At 49.8% G+C, this 13,911-nt stretch overlaps 1 long non-coding RNA gene across 2 annotated transcripts; it reads right to left on the reverse strand.

The window, feature by feature from the left end:
- Nucleotides 1-506: 506 nt before the first annotated feature.
- LOC118351697 (uncharacterized) lies at nt 507-5,729 on the reverse strand. Of its 2 annotated transcripts, XR_004807563.2 has the most exons (4): nt 5,645-5,729; nt 3,633-3,862; nt 3,265-3,340; nt 507-2,638 (listed from the first exon to the last, which is right to left on the reverse strand). It is a non-coding gene; the product is annotated as an uncharacterized LOC118351697 (long non-coding RNA). The 2 variants fall into 2 exon arrangements; XR_004807562.2 differs by having other exon boundaries at nt 507-3,340.
- Nucleotides 5,730-13,911: the final 8,182 nt, after the last annotated feature.

Consider the following 13,911-nt stretch of genomic DNA (forward strand, 5'->3'; position numbering starts at 1 on the left):
GTTTTCAGGAATTAAATGAAACAATCCCTGTAAAATGCTTAGCAAAGTCAAATATTAAGAACCTACTAGATGATAGCTCTTGCTATTATTAATTGTTAAATATGGGGGGGGGAATACTTTCCTAATAAGAAATTGTTTTTATCTCAATGACTGTATCACGCTTAACAGGGAAACACCAGCTTACTTGTCACAATTGACGGAAAGAATATGTTGCCATTATTAGAATAACTGTTGTCATTGTTACTTAGTATTCGGATGTCCTAACCATCAGGATAACAAGAAAAAAATATGGGGAAAAAAGCATTAAGAGAAAAGGAAATCAAATAATGTTTCTCTACAGGAAATAACCTTATTTACCCCTAGGAAATCTAGCCAAAAAAACTATTACAGTTAATAAGAATTCAGGAAGGCAACAGGATACAAAATAAATACATAAATATGAACAAACCTGTGATTACCAGGAAACATAATGGGGAAATGACTCGTTTTATAACATTCACCCCAAATATCAAAAATCTATGAATTTATTTCATAATAATGGTATAAGGGTTCATAGGAACAAAATCATTAAATTTTTCAGGGGTATAAAAATACTAAACACACACATATTCCTGGTTGGGAAGAATATTATGAAGATGTCACTGTGGGACAGATAATGAAAAAGATCTATAGAAAAGAACAGAAAATCTTTACACAGACCCAAAGATAGATAATTATTTGGTATTTATAAATGAGGAACTTCACATCAGAAAGCAAATGGCTACTCATCCAATAAGTGGGCCTGGGACAACTGAGTCATCATTTGAAAAAAACAAAATTAAGTCTGACATGCCTGCACATCAACTCTCGCAAGCAAATAAATTCCAGATGGACAAAAATGTGAAACCTAAAAACACTGCAGTAGCACTAGAAGAAAATACAAGATACATTTACCAAGAGTATAAATAATAAAGGAAAAGACTGAAATATTTGACTAGATTTTTGAAAATTTAAACTTCTGGGGGCTAAAAACCACTTTTAAAAAGTTAAAAGAGGGGCACATGGGTGGCTCAGTCAGTCAAGCATCCAACTCTTAATCTCAGCTTAGGTCTTGATCTCGGGATTGTGAGTTCAAGCCCCACATGGGGCGTAGCCACATAAATAAAGCTTTTGAAAAAAAAATTTAAGTTAAAGGAGAAAAGAAAAGCTAGGAAAGAATGTTTGAAATGCATTTGCCAAAGGATATTTTTTCCACAAGAAATCTTAAAAATCAATATGAAAACACAAAAAACACAATGCCAGGAGATGTGTGAAAAACTCAACACTTTAGGTATCAAAAGTTTATAAATTAAGGGGCACTTGAGTGGCTCAGTGGTTGAGCATCTGCCTTCGGCTCAGGGTGTGATCCCAGGGTCCTCGGATCAAGTCCCACATCAGGATCCCTGAAGAGAGCCTGCTTCTCCCTCTGCCTGTGTCTCTGCCTCTCTCTCTCTGTGTTTCTCTCATGAATGAATAAATAAAATATTTTCCAAAAAAAAAAATGTTTCTGAGCCTCAGCACTATCAACTGGCATTTGGGGTTGTATCCTTCTTTGCCATGGGTGGGGGGGGCATCCTGTGCTTTATAGGATGTTTAGTAGCATCTCTGGCATCCACGCACTAGAATGCAGAAGCACATCCCCCTGGCTGGTGCGTCAACCAAAAATATCTTCAGACACTGACAGACGTCCCCTGGGGGGGATATTGCCCCCTCATTTGAGAACTAGAGGCTTAGAGTCACCCAGGCTTGGGTTACACCCGCCCTTCTGGGTCTCTCTAGCTCTGGACCAGGGACCGATTGATACTGCCCCTCAGAGTGCGCTGAGAATTTGGTGTCATAAACTTCCAGATGCGCCACCCGATACAGGACAGCTGTCCCATGGATCACGTTTATCATCCGGAGCTGTGTCTGAACTTGGCAGCGGAGTCGTGGAGGTGGATCCAGCCCCTAATGTCCCAGCATGCATGGTCCCAGCTCCCATCCCTGGGAGCTGGGGGCCCCTTCCAAGAAGACTGTTCCCACTCCAATCAGCGCTGGATTCCTCCCTGGGAATGGCCCAGAGGCCTGGAAGCTGCCAGAAGGAACTTCCTCCACTCCATGCTGGTTCTTTGAAGGCTCATTTGGCTTGAGGGGGAGGGCAGAGGGGCTGAGGTCAAGGCAAGGAAGAGAAACGGAGTCTCTGTGGGCCAAGCTCTCCTCTGGGCTTGCACACACATGTTTGTACACGTTTGCACATTAGTAGGCACACAGGCGAGAATACATTCAAATAATATTCATGCAAACACACACACGGACAAGCTTGGGTGCACATGAACACCCGCGTGATCACACACTCAGATGTACTCCAATACACCCATGTGGGCACACACACAGGCGTGCTCAGGCACCCACACGTGTCCATGGGGCAGACCTACACAGATGCAGGTGTGCACAGGTGCGCCCATGTGGGATGGCACACAGAGACATCTTCCAGGCACACAGGGATTCGTGTGGCATGCACGCTTAGACATGCGAGCACACACGTGACACTCAGAGCTCTGTTCGGACCCACACGCAGCGTGGCCACACGTCTTCTAGCCCCAGGATCCTCTGTTGCTCCCACCTCTTCGCAGTCCCGGCTCTGTACACAGAATCATGTCCCCAGATGTCAGTGGAGCACTTGTATATGTGTGGGGCTCTGTGCTTGGTTCTGGGGCTCTGGCTGGGGGACTAATAAAACCAAGACCGACCTTCCCTCCAGGAGCACCCAGACCAGAGGTGAAGCCAACACCTCAAACCCAGCCACCGGTCAACACAGAACCGAAGTGGGGAAAGAGCCTAGGGGGACAGCAGGATTCAGAGGTGTCCCAGGGGGGCCTGGGGCAGGTGCAGGCAAGGGGGCTCAAACTCCACTAGCGAGTCAGGAGAAGTGGGGTCGGAGTGAGCCTTCCACACACACGAGCACTGGAGCTCAGGGGCTCATGCACGTTTGCACCCCACCCCCCGTCTTCCCACACGTTCCCCACAAGGTCTATTTACTGCCCAGGTAAAGACAGAGGCCAGGAGGACTCCCGGGGCCCTGATGCCTCCGGGGGGCACCTCCAGGCCCCTCCCTGGGACCCCAGCTCCTCCATCTTCCACCTCTCCCCGCCCCGCGGTGGACACCCAGCCTCTGACCTTGCCTGCTGCACCTGCCCCTCCTGTTCCCCAGTTCCACCTTCTCCGGCACGCCCCGGTGCTAGGCCAGAACCCTCCGAGCGTCCTCACCCACAGGCTTTCTCTTGTCACGCAGTCTGTCCAGTCTTCCACTGTATCCGATCTCAAATCTCCCCATGTGCCCAGTCTGCAAAACGCACCCAGAATTCAAGCATCTTCCCTCCTCCCACTGCCTTACCTGGTCAGTTCCCATCATCTCCCACCGGGACTGGTGCAGTCCCCTGCCCTTGGTCCCCATGCTCTCACCCTCATCCCTGCAGTGGCCTCCAGAGGGGAGTCAGGTCCTGCCTTCCTCTGCCCACAGCCCTTCGGGGCTCCCACCTCCTTCAGGGTAAAAGCCCAAGTCATCCCAAGGCACACAAGATCCTGCTCCCATCCCCTCCCTGCCCTCATCTTCTCCCGTTGTCCCCCTCACTCACTCTGCTCCAGCCACAGGGGCCTCCTCTTTGCTCCTCCATCACACCAGGCGGGGTACTACCCCAGGACCTTTGCACTGGCTGTTGCCGCTGTCCAAACTGCTCTTCTCCCTGATATCCACACATCTCACTCCCTTACCTCCTTCAGGTCTTTAGTTTTATCCTCTGTCCCCTGTCACTTGAAAACACCACCCAAACTGGGTTGTCTGTCGGCTTCATTCTCTGCCAGAGCCCTAGTTCAAAAAGTTCAAAATGGCACTGGTGCACAATAGGCGTTCCATAAATATCCCTTAAATACTGAGTAAATGTTAGACACTCTTGTGGCTATTGTCAACCTATTACTTGTCTCTCACTCCCCTATAGCCCCCCTGGGGGCAGGGCCTTGCTCCTTCTTTCAACAAATGTTTATTGAGCATCTACGGTGTGCCTAGTGGCAAAGGAAATAGATATAAATCCCCTTTCTCCAGTGAAAGTGGCTTTCAGGGACGCCCGGGTGGCTCAGTGGTTGAGCGTTTGCTTTCAGTTCAGGGCGTGATCCCTGGGGTCCTGGGATCGAGTCCCGCATGGGGCTCCCTACCCCCCACAGAGAGCCTGCTTCTCCCTCTGCCTCTCTGTGTGTCTCTCATAAATAAATAAATAAAATCTTTGTTTAAAACGTGGCATTTAAATGCAGAATCTGTTAAATGCAGGAGACAGATCAATGTGTATAAACCAAGAAATGATTGCAGAGAACAGCAAGAAAATACAGATATAAGAGAAAATAAAACATGGGGAGGTTTGGAGGGCAGCAGAGGCGAAGCAGATTTCCCCAGGCAGGTGCTGTTTGAGCAGAGGCTGCATCGTGAAGGGCCAGCTGCGGGGAGATGGGGGCAGGCGGGGGGTTTCAAGTCCAGCTCTCGTGGTGTCTGAGCTCCAGCTGTAATGGGCAAGTGCGTAATGGGAGGAACACACAGACGCAGGCAGGAGTCCTCAGGCAGGACATGCACCCGGGTGTCATGCACACGTGTCCAGATGACCCAAACAGGCACTCCCCAGCCCCCCACCTGGGCCTGGGACTCCTTGACCTCTGGGTCCAGGAGGGCATGGGAAGAGAGGCCCCCATGGCTGAGACACCCTGCCCTTCCTCCAGGGTTCCCAGACGCCCTGACACAGGCTCCCCCAGAGGAAAAGGAAGAGCGTCAGCCCGGGGCAGCCTGCCTTGTGGGCCAGCTGCTGGGGTGGGGGACCTTCTCCCCAGCCCTCTTCCTCCCAGGTGACCAGAGGGGCTGCTGGAAAATCCCAGGCACAGGAAATGAAAATGGGCAAGTGATGGGAAGCAGGCAGAGAGGTCACACCCAGGGATTCGCAGACGAGAGGGCCCTCTGTCCCAAGCGCTGACCCTGGAGCCTCCTCCAGGGCCTGTGGATCAGGGAGCCAGGCTGAGAGCCAGGAGGCGTCCTCACGCCCTACCTCCCACGGCTACACAAGATCAAGCTCATTCTGCCTTCTGAATCCCCTTCAGAGCCACCCGCCGCCCTCTGTCCCGTGCCTGGGCTAAGCCACCACCCTGTCCCCCAGGTAACAGCACTGCCCCCTAACCAGCCTTCCAGGCTCCAAGAGTGCACCCTGTACTCATACTCCCCCCCGCAAACCCCCCCCACCCCCAGTCAGAGAGATCTTCCCGAAACAAAGCCCCTCTTGCCATCTCCCCCTACATACAGCCTCTCATGGCTCCTCATTGCCTTTGGAACAAAACCTAAAGCTCTTCCTAAACCCGTGTCTTGGAACCCAGCACACACTGGCCTCCATCTCCAGCTTCCTTATTCTGGCCATTTCACCCCCCGCCCTATGGCTCTTCTTGCTGCAGGCAGATGGGGTCATTTTTTGTCCCCACCACAGCCCTGCGCTCGTCACAGGGTCCCCCGGCCTCATCCATCCTTTAGGTGTGCCCTGAGCATCATTTCCTAAAAGCCTTCCTGGACTCCAAGTTCACCTGGGCTCCCCCTAGACCACAGGCAACATCGCTTTGTGCTTACCTGGTTGTCTGTTTCCCGGGGGGAACTGGGCTCTGCAAGGGCCTCCCACACCTGACCCAGGGTCTGGTCCCAGACAGATAAGCACACGATGTCTTGTGCAAGGAGGCGGGTTGCATCAGCCCACTGCTATCCCAGCCTGTTGCACAGTCGAGGGGGTTGGGCGGTTACCAGGCACTGACTAGTAGTCCTTCATGGCTCACACTGAGGGTGGACATAGGTGATCCCCTCCTCTGCTCTCTTAGCCAAGACAAGACTCATGGACTAAAAAAGCAACCTTCTTGGTGGTGCCCAGGGTAGAATTAGAGTCTAAAAATTATAAGCCTGGGTCTCCCTAGCAGGAGACTTGCACGGCCCTGGTGTTGGGTCACTGCGTTTCTCTGGTGATGACCGCGATCATTAGAAGGCAGCATTGGGCATCAACTCCCTCCAGACACTGTGTACTCCACCCAGCAGCTGAAAATGACTCCTGCCCCACCCCCAGACAAGCCTCCAGGTGGAGCTTTGGCTGGAAGAAGAAGCCACCAGACCGGGGACCCAGAGCGAGAAGACTCTGATGAAGGACAACAGTGCCTCGGTGTTTTCCAGGAAGGCTGGAGTCCCAAACTGGAGGAGCCACATGAAGAATGCAATGGTGACAATAGCCAAACTATGGAAAGAGCCCAGATGTCCATCGACAGATGAAGGGATAAAGAAGATGGGTGTATATGCATGGAATGGAATATTACTCAGCCATCAAAAAGAATGAAATCTAAAAAAAAATAATGAAATCTTGCCATTTGCAATGACATGAATGAAGCTAGAAGGTATTATGCTAGGTGAAATAACTCAGTCAGAGAAAGACAAATACCACATGCTCTCACTCATATGTGGAATTTAAGATACAGAACGGGGGGCGCCTGTGTGGCTCGGGGGTTGAGCATCTGCCTTTGGCTCAGATTGTGATCCCAGGGTCCTGGGATCGAGTCCTGCATCAGGTTCCTTGCAGGGAGCCTGCTTCTCCCTCTGCCTGTGTCTCTGCCTCTCTGTGTCTCTCATGAATAAATAAATAAAATCTTTAAAAAAAGAAAAGAAAAAGAAACAGAACAGATGAACATAGAGGAAGAGAAGGAAAAATAAGATAAGATGAAAATAGAGAGGGAGGCAAACCATAAGAGACTCTTAACTCTAAGAAACAGACTGAGGGCTGCTGGAGGGGAGGTGGGGGGAATGGGGTGACTGGGTGATGGCATTAAGGAGGGCACGTGATGTGATGAGCACTGGGTGTTGTATGCAACTGATGAATCACTAAATTCTACCCCAGTAACTAATAATACAATATATGTTAGCTAAATTGAATTTAAATAAAGAATTTTTTTAAAAAAGAATGCGGGGGTGGGAAGGGAACTGCTGGGGAATGGTGCTGTGTCCCCTGACGTGCCTCCCGGGGGTGCAGTGGGGGACTGAGGCCATGCAGGTCCCCAGCCACATGAGTCCCCATCACTAGCAGAGACAGGCAGGGCTAGGAATACAGGTGCACGGACGGCCCCCGGCCCCAGGGGCTGACGCAAGGGCTCAGAGGCTGTTCCTCGCAAGATGTCTTTAGCTAGGCAGGTGTTGTAAAGGTTTCAGCACATGACACCCCCCGGGGGCTCACCTCGCCGAGCCTCGGGGTCTTTGGCTGCAGGATGGGCCCAATGGAACCCATTTCCCTGGATGGCCGTGAAGATTAAAGGACAAAAATGAGCCATAGAGAAAGTTGGCAGAGAGTGGTGACCCCTCCTCCGTGATTCATAAGCAGCCCTGGGAGCCACTTCAGGACGCATCTGACAATTGAAGGTACATAAGGACACCGCGGTGCGCTTCTGTGGGCATCTTGTTATGAGAACGTTGGTTTCTTGGGTTATATTAAGATGCGGTTTTCCTGTTCGAGCCTCTGAAATCCCCTGTGGGTTCTCTGGGGGTTCAGCAGCAGGGGAAGAGGTAGGTTCTCAACAAGGAGTGGGCAGGAGGAGGAGGCCTAGCCTCCCCACACTTTGTGTTGCTGCCTGGACTTAGGAAACCAGCTGCTAGAGGTTTGGGGGTCACCATGAAGGGTCTGCAAGCAGGGCTACCACCAGTAGCAAATAAAAGCAATAAGAGGTCCAGGGGCTCCTGGCTGGCTCAGTCAGTTGGGCATCTGACTTGTGATTTCTGCTCAGGTCATGATCTCTAGGTCCTGGGATCAAGCCCTGCATCAGGCTCTGCACTCAGTGGGGGCGTCTGCTTCTCCCTCTCCCCATGCTCCTCTCCAACTGCCCCCATCGTGCTCTCTCTCTCTCTCTCAAATAAATAAATAAAATATTTTCCAAAAAAAAAAACTGATTCAAGGCATTAACAACTCCTCTTAGCTTTTTGCTCAGGCACATACACACTCGTGCACGTGCACACACAGAGTGGTGCAGTTGGAAGGGGACCAGAGGAACATTCCAGCAGAGGGCTGCAAGGGGATGGGGGAGGAAGCCTTGAGAAGGCCTGGCCGCTGCCTGTGCTGTGCCAGACCCTGTTCCAAGCCTGTACCTGCACCATCTCATCAAAGCCCCTGTCCTGGGAACCGACGCACAACAGAGGGCTGAACTGCAGTGTAGACAGAGCTGCTTGCACACCCAGGATCCACGGCAAGTGATTGGCACAATCAGGAGTTGGACTTAGAACCCCACCCTCTTAGCTCTGGCACTCTACTGCCTACACTCTCCAGCCAGGGATATTATAAGCCCCAGTGGCCGCTACCCCAGTTTTCTGATGATATTAAGGGGCCCTCACGCCCCAAGACCCCACTATACAACTAGAATGGCTAAAATTAGCAAAGGGCATCGCTGAGTTCTCTTAATCCTTGCTGATGGGAATGCTTTTTTTTTCTTCCTTCAGCTAAAACAACAGAAGAGATGATTTATCGTCCACATGTTATATTCAGTCACAAATGAAAACAGAGTATTAGTCCCAAAAGTCACAGGTCCAGGGCAAGAACCAAAAGGAACTGTTTTGGGATCCCTGGGTGGCACAGCGATTTGGCGCCTGCCTTTGGCCCAGGGCGTGATCCTGGAGACCCGGGATCGAATCCCACATCGGGCTCCCGGTGCATGGAGCCTGCTTCTCCCTCTGCCTGTGTCTCTGCCTCTCTCTCTCTCTGTGACTATTTTAAATAAATAAAAATTAAAAAAAAAAAAGGAACTGTTTTGGTATCAGCGAGGTGGGTCTCTCCAACGCAGTCATTGCGATCACGTGGCAATGGATGTGATCTAGATCCTTTTTTTTTTTAAGATTTTATTTATTCATGAGAGACACAGAGAGAGAAGCAGAGACACAGGCAGAGGAAGAAGCAGGCACCATGCAGGGAGCCCGACGTGGGACTCGATCCCGGGACTCCAGGACCACGCCCAGGGCCAAAGGCAGATGCTAAACCACTGAGCCACCCAGGGATCCCCACTCTAGATCCTTTGAGTCAAGTTCTGGAAAGAAGGCCTGCTGTCCCACGGTTTGTACCCTCGTCCCCAGCCTCTGACTCTCCTTATTTCTGTTCCTGTGGCCTCCGGGGTACACAAGCTAGTGGTTGACTCGAACCTCTGCTTCATCTTTCTTCTCTTTCACAAAAATGGTGCGTTTCCCACACCATTTTGGAAGACACTTGAAATGATTCTCATAAAGTTGAATGTACACTCCCCATGCGACCCAGCAATGGCACTCCTAGGTATTTTCCCAAGAGGAATAAAAACTCGTGTTCACACCGAAACCTCAATGCAAGTGTTCATAGTGGTGTTATTCATGATCACCACCAACCAGATACGGTCTAAGTGACCATCCGTGAACCAACAGTGAGATACCTTATAACGCAATACTCCACAGGGATTAAAAAGGAACACACGTGGCAACGTGGATGAATCTCGAATGCGTTATGCTGGGTGGAAGAAGTCAAACTCAAAGGCCAAACAATTGTAGGATTGCATCTATATGATATTCTGGAAAAGACAGAACTTTAGGGACAGAGAAGAATTCGGTGATTTCCAGAGGAAGAGAAAGAGGATGCCTACCAAAGAGTATGAGGAAATTTTGGGAGGCACAGAATCGTTCTATATCTTTCATGGTTTGGGATACGTGAGTCTATGGATTAGCCAAAACCTACAGAATTGTACTCTCGAGAGATGGAATTTCACTATGTGTTAATCAGTATCTCATTTTTAAGCATCGAAAGAAGAGGGAGGCCCATACTCAGAAAATGAGACCCTACTGGATATTTTCTCCCTTGGATCTCTCATGAAATGTGGTGAGAAATGGTAAGTAAGTCCTAGAGTGTAAGCTCCACTTCTGAAACACGAGTCCAGAGAGCAGGGGCTGCTAAGGCTGTGACCGTTGATGCTCTCACATCTTAGAGGAAGAGTTCCTAAATACAGCCAGTCCCCAACTTACAATGGTTCAACTTACAAATTTTTGACTTTGTGGTGGTGTGAAAGTGGTATGCATTCAGTAGACACCGCACTTCGAATTTTGAATTTTGAATTTTGATCTTTCCCTAGCCTGGCAATATGTGGTACGACCCTGTCGTGATGCTGGGCAGTGGCCGTGAGCTGTGGCTCCCAGTCAGCCATGAGATCAGAAACTTAAACCAAAAAGAAAAAAAAAAGAAACTTAAACCATCGACAGAAACTTAAACCACTGACATCTATTCTGGTTTTCGTGATCAGATTCAATAAATTACATGATATATTCAACATCTGATTACAAAATAGGTTTGTGTTAGATGATTTGGCCCAGTGTAAGCTGATGTAAGTCTTCTGCATATGTCAGAAGTAGGCTAAGCCAAGCTATGATTTTTGATAGTTTAGGTATATTGATTGCACTATAACTTATGATATTTTCAACTTATGATGGGTTTACCTGGGTATAACACCGTTGTGGGTCAATAATATCTGTGTGTGACAGTATGTACCAGTACTTTTTTCCCTGCATCCCTGCCAGCAATAAGTGTTATCATTTTTTCATGTTTTTTTATCTATCACATTTTTATGTGTTTTATGAAGACAGCTTGAAAATTTTAGTTCAGTCTTAGGAAATATTGGAAATCATAGATAAGTACATAGAACTTCACAAATTTTCTGAGGTCCAGTATAATTTCATCTACAATAAGATGATAATGAGATACACATTCTCATTCTTTTCTGTTGCTGTTGACACTCTCTTGGGTGTGAAGCGACACCTCATTGTTACTGAAATTCACACTCTCTGGGCTCCTGAGGACTATATTTTCATATGTCCTTTGGCTCTTGGTTTCAAGAAATACCTGTTTGTGTGATTTCTCAGTTTTCTATTTACATCGTTCGTCTTTTTCTTATCAATGCATAGAACTTCTTTTTTACACAGATGTACTAACCCTTCACAGACAACTAATTGATCTTTCCTTATTGGTTTTGTTTATAACATTTCCCCTTACATTTGTGTTAGTTTATATAGAATCAGATATTTCTGTCTTGTCATTCACATCTTCTGAGTTTCCTCTTTTTGTTCAAAAAAAGAAAAAAGAAAGAAAAGAAAAAGAAAAAAAGCTTTTCTTTTTTTTCGTTTCTTTTTTTCTTTCTTTCTTTTTTTTTTTTTAGAAAAAAAGCTTTTCAACCCCAAGTGTAGAAATTGCCTTGTAAGTTCCTTCTACAATGTGTATTACTTTGGGGTCTTTATTTTCTATATTTGCTTTTTATTTATTTTTTAAGATTGTATTTATTTATTCACAAGAGACATAGAGAGGCAGAGGGAGAAGCAGGCTCCCTGCAAGGAGCCTGATGCAGGACTCGATTCTGGGACCCAGGATCACACCCTGAGCCAAAGGCAGATGCTCAACCACTGAGCCACCCAGGTGCCCCTACATTTGCTCTTTAGCCCATCTGGAAATTTTTTTTTTTTCTTGCAGCAGAGAAAATATTTTACTCAACCACATCTCGATCAAAAGTGGGAGAAAGAAAGGGAGACCTAACGGACACAGGTGTCCCTCACTAACTCAAGCCATAGCCCCTCCCTTAGGTGGGCCGCATTGCATTTCCAGCCTGGTTTTGGGGGGGGAGGGTTCCCCCCTGCAGTCTTAGCTTGGAGGGCGGAGAAGCCCTGGGGAACCACTGTCCTCTAGTGGCCACTTCGGTGATGGCAGCTACCGTCGGAAGTACGGCATTGGAAAGCTAAGGGCAGGATGGGTTCATTTCCTCCGGGGGTGGGGGGTGGTTAAAACTCCGCAGCAATATATATACCCAAAGGGGTTCAAATGAAGGATTCCAAAAGATATTTGCACACACATGTTCACAGCATCATCAGTCATAATGGCCAGAAGTGGGCAACAACCTAAATGTCCATTGACAGATGATTGAATAAAACAAAATGCGTCCAGCCACATGGTGCAATATAATGGAGATGAATGGTGGGGATGGTTGCACCCAACAGTGTCGCGTGCTCAATGCCACTGAGCCGTGCACGCAGAAATGGTTAGAATGGGGCCACCTGGGTGGCTCAGTCGGTTAAGCCTCTGCCACAGGCTCAAGTCATGATCAGTCCTGGGATCGCTCCCTGCTCAGCGGGGGAGTCTGCTTCTCCCTCTCCCTCCACCCCTCCCCACCCCATGCTCCAGTTCTCACTCTGTCTCGCTCCCTCAAATAAATAAATAAAATCTTTAAAAGAAAGAAAAAAGAGGGCAGCCCCGGTGGCTCAGCCGTTTAGCGCCACCTTGGGCCCAGGGCATGATCCTGGAGACCCGGGATGGAGTCCCACGTCCGGCTCCCTGCACGGAGCCTGCTTCTCCCTCTGCCTGTCTCTCTCTGTCTCTAATAAATAAATAAAATCTTAAAAAATATAATTAAGAAGAAAGAAAAAAGAAATGGTTAGAATCGTAAATCTTACATTACGTGTATTTTACCACCAAGGAAAGCCGTAAAGGGTGGTCCAGGCAGAGGGGACCTCCCGGGAGGTGAGACAGGGTCCTGGAGGGGGAGGAGAGCCCGGGGAGCTCCAGGAGGCCCCAGGGAGCTCAGCAGTGGGAGGAGGCAGTGAGGATGGAGGCCTCGACCGAGGCAGGGGGCTCATTCTCTAGCGACTGGACCATGGGAGGGAGAGCAGGGCAGGACGACAGGGCAGGGGACAGGCCTGGGAAAATTTAAATTCTGGCAGGGGAGCCCAGAAGAAGAGGCAGAGAGACAGGAGAGGGGCAGAGAGAATTGGAGGTGGGGGAGAGACAGCCACAGAGGGACCAGAACCCACCCTCCCTCCCAGGGCCACCCAATGACGGCGTCCACGTGGGTCTCCGGGCTTCTGCACCCTCTGAGCCACCTTGTCCCTGCCTCTGCCCCTTCATTCCGGCGGGAGCCCCTCCAATGATGCCCATCAATCCTGCTGACAGTCCCTAAGGTCCTCCTGCAGGTCTGAGCACTGCCAGGTTCACCCTTGCGACTGTCCCTCTCTTGCCTCACGGTGGCCACGCAGGTGTTCCCCGGACACGCCCAGCTCAGCCCAGCCCCCTGGCCTTTGGCCCCTGCCCTTCCTGCCCTCGGATGCCCTTTCCCGGGATCTTCATCTCCACGCCTGGCTCCTTCTGGGCATCCCCCCGGCTCAGTGCCAGTGGCCTTCCCCGACGACCCCCTGGCTAATGCAGCCACCACCCTGCCCACTCTCGGTCACATCACCGTATTTGCTTCCTTGCACGGCAATTCATCCCGGGGCGGGTCTGTTTCCTTGTTCACAGTTTGCCTCCAGCACTCCGGAGCGGGAGGGTTGTGTCTGCCTTGTTCGCCATAATCCCTCGCTTCCGAAAAGACCCAGCATACAGTAGGCGCTCAATAAGTGTGTGTCGCATTAAATGAATAACCGAGGGTTACAGAAGGTGTTGTGCATGCGGATCTGCGTGCCTCCCTGTCGCCCTGTGTCCCATGCGTGTCTTGTGTCTGGGTGTTTCTGCGGGCTGTCCTGTGTGCCTCCCTGAGGACAAGTGTGGACTTCTCGGTCAGCAAGGGTTTGTGTGGACGAGCCCCTGGGTCTGTGTGTTTTGGCTTTGGGGGCGTCATAGGGCACCCCGTGTGTCCCTGTCTCCACATGTATCCTCGCAGGCGTCTAGCATCTGCCTTGGGTGCGCGCATGTGTGTGTGTGTGTACGTGTGAGTCATTGTACAGCCACACGCATGTCTTCATGTCCATTCTGTGTGACCGTGTGTGACCACGTGCCCATGAGCACATGTGTCTGTGTTTGTGTCTCCCTGTGCGGCCCTTTCTGTCCCTGTGGTTTCATGTTT

The sequence above is a fragment of the Canis lupus genome, chromosome 20, assembly GCF_003254725.2.
Source record: "Canis lupus dingo isolate Sandy chromosome 20, ASM325472v2, whole genome shotgun sequence".
NCBI classification, from domain to species: Eukaryota; Metazoa; Chordata; class Mammalia; order Carnivora; family Canidae; genus Canis; species Canis lupus.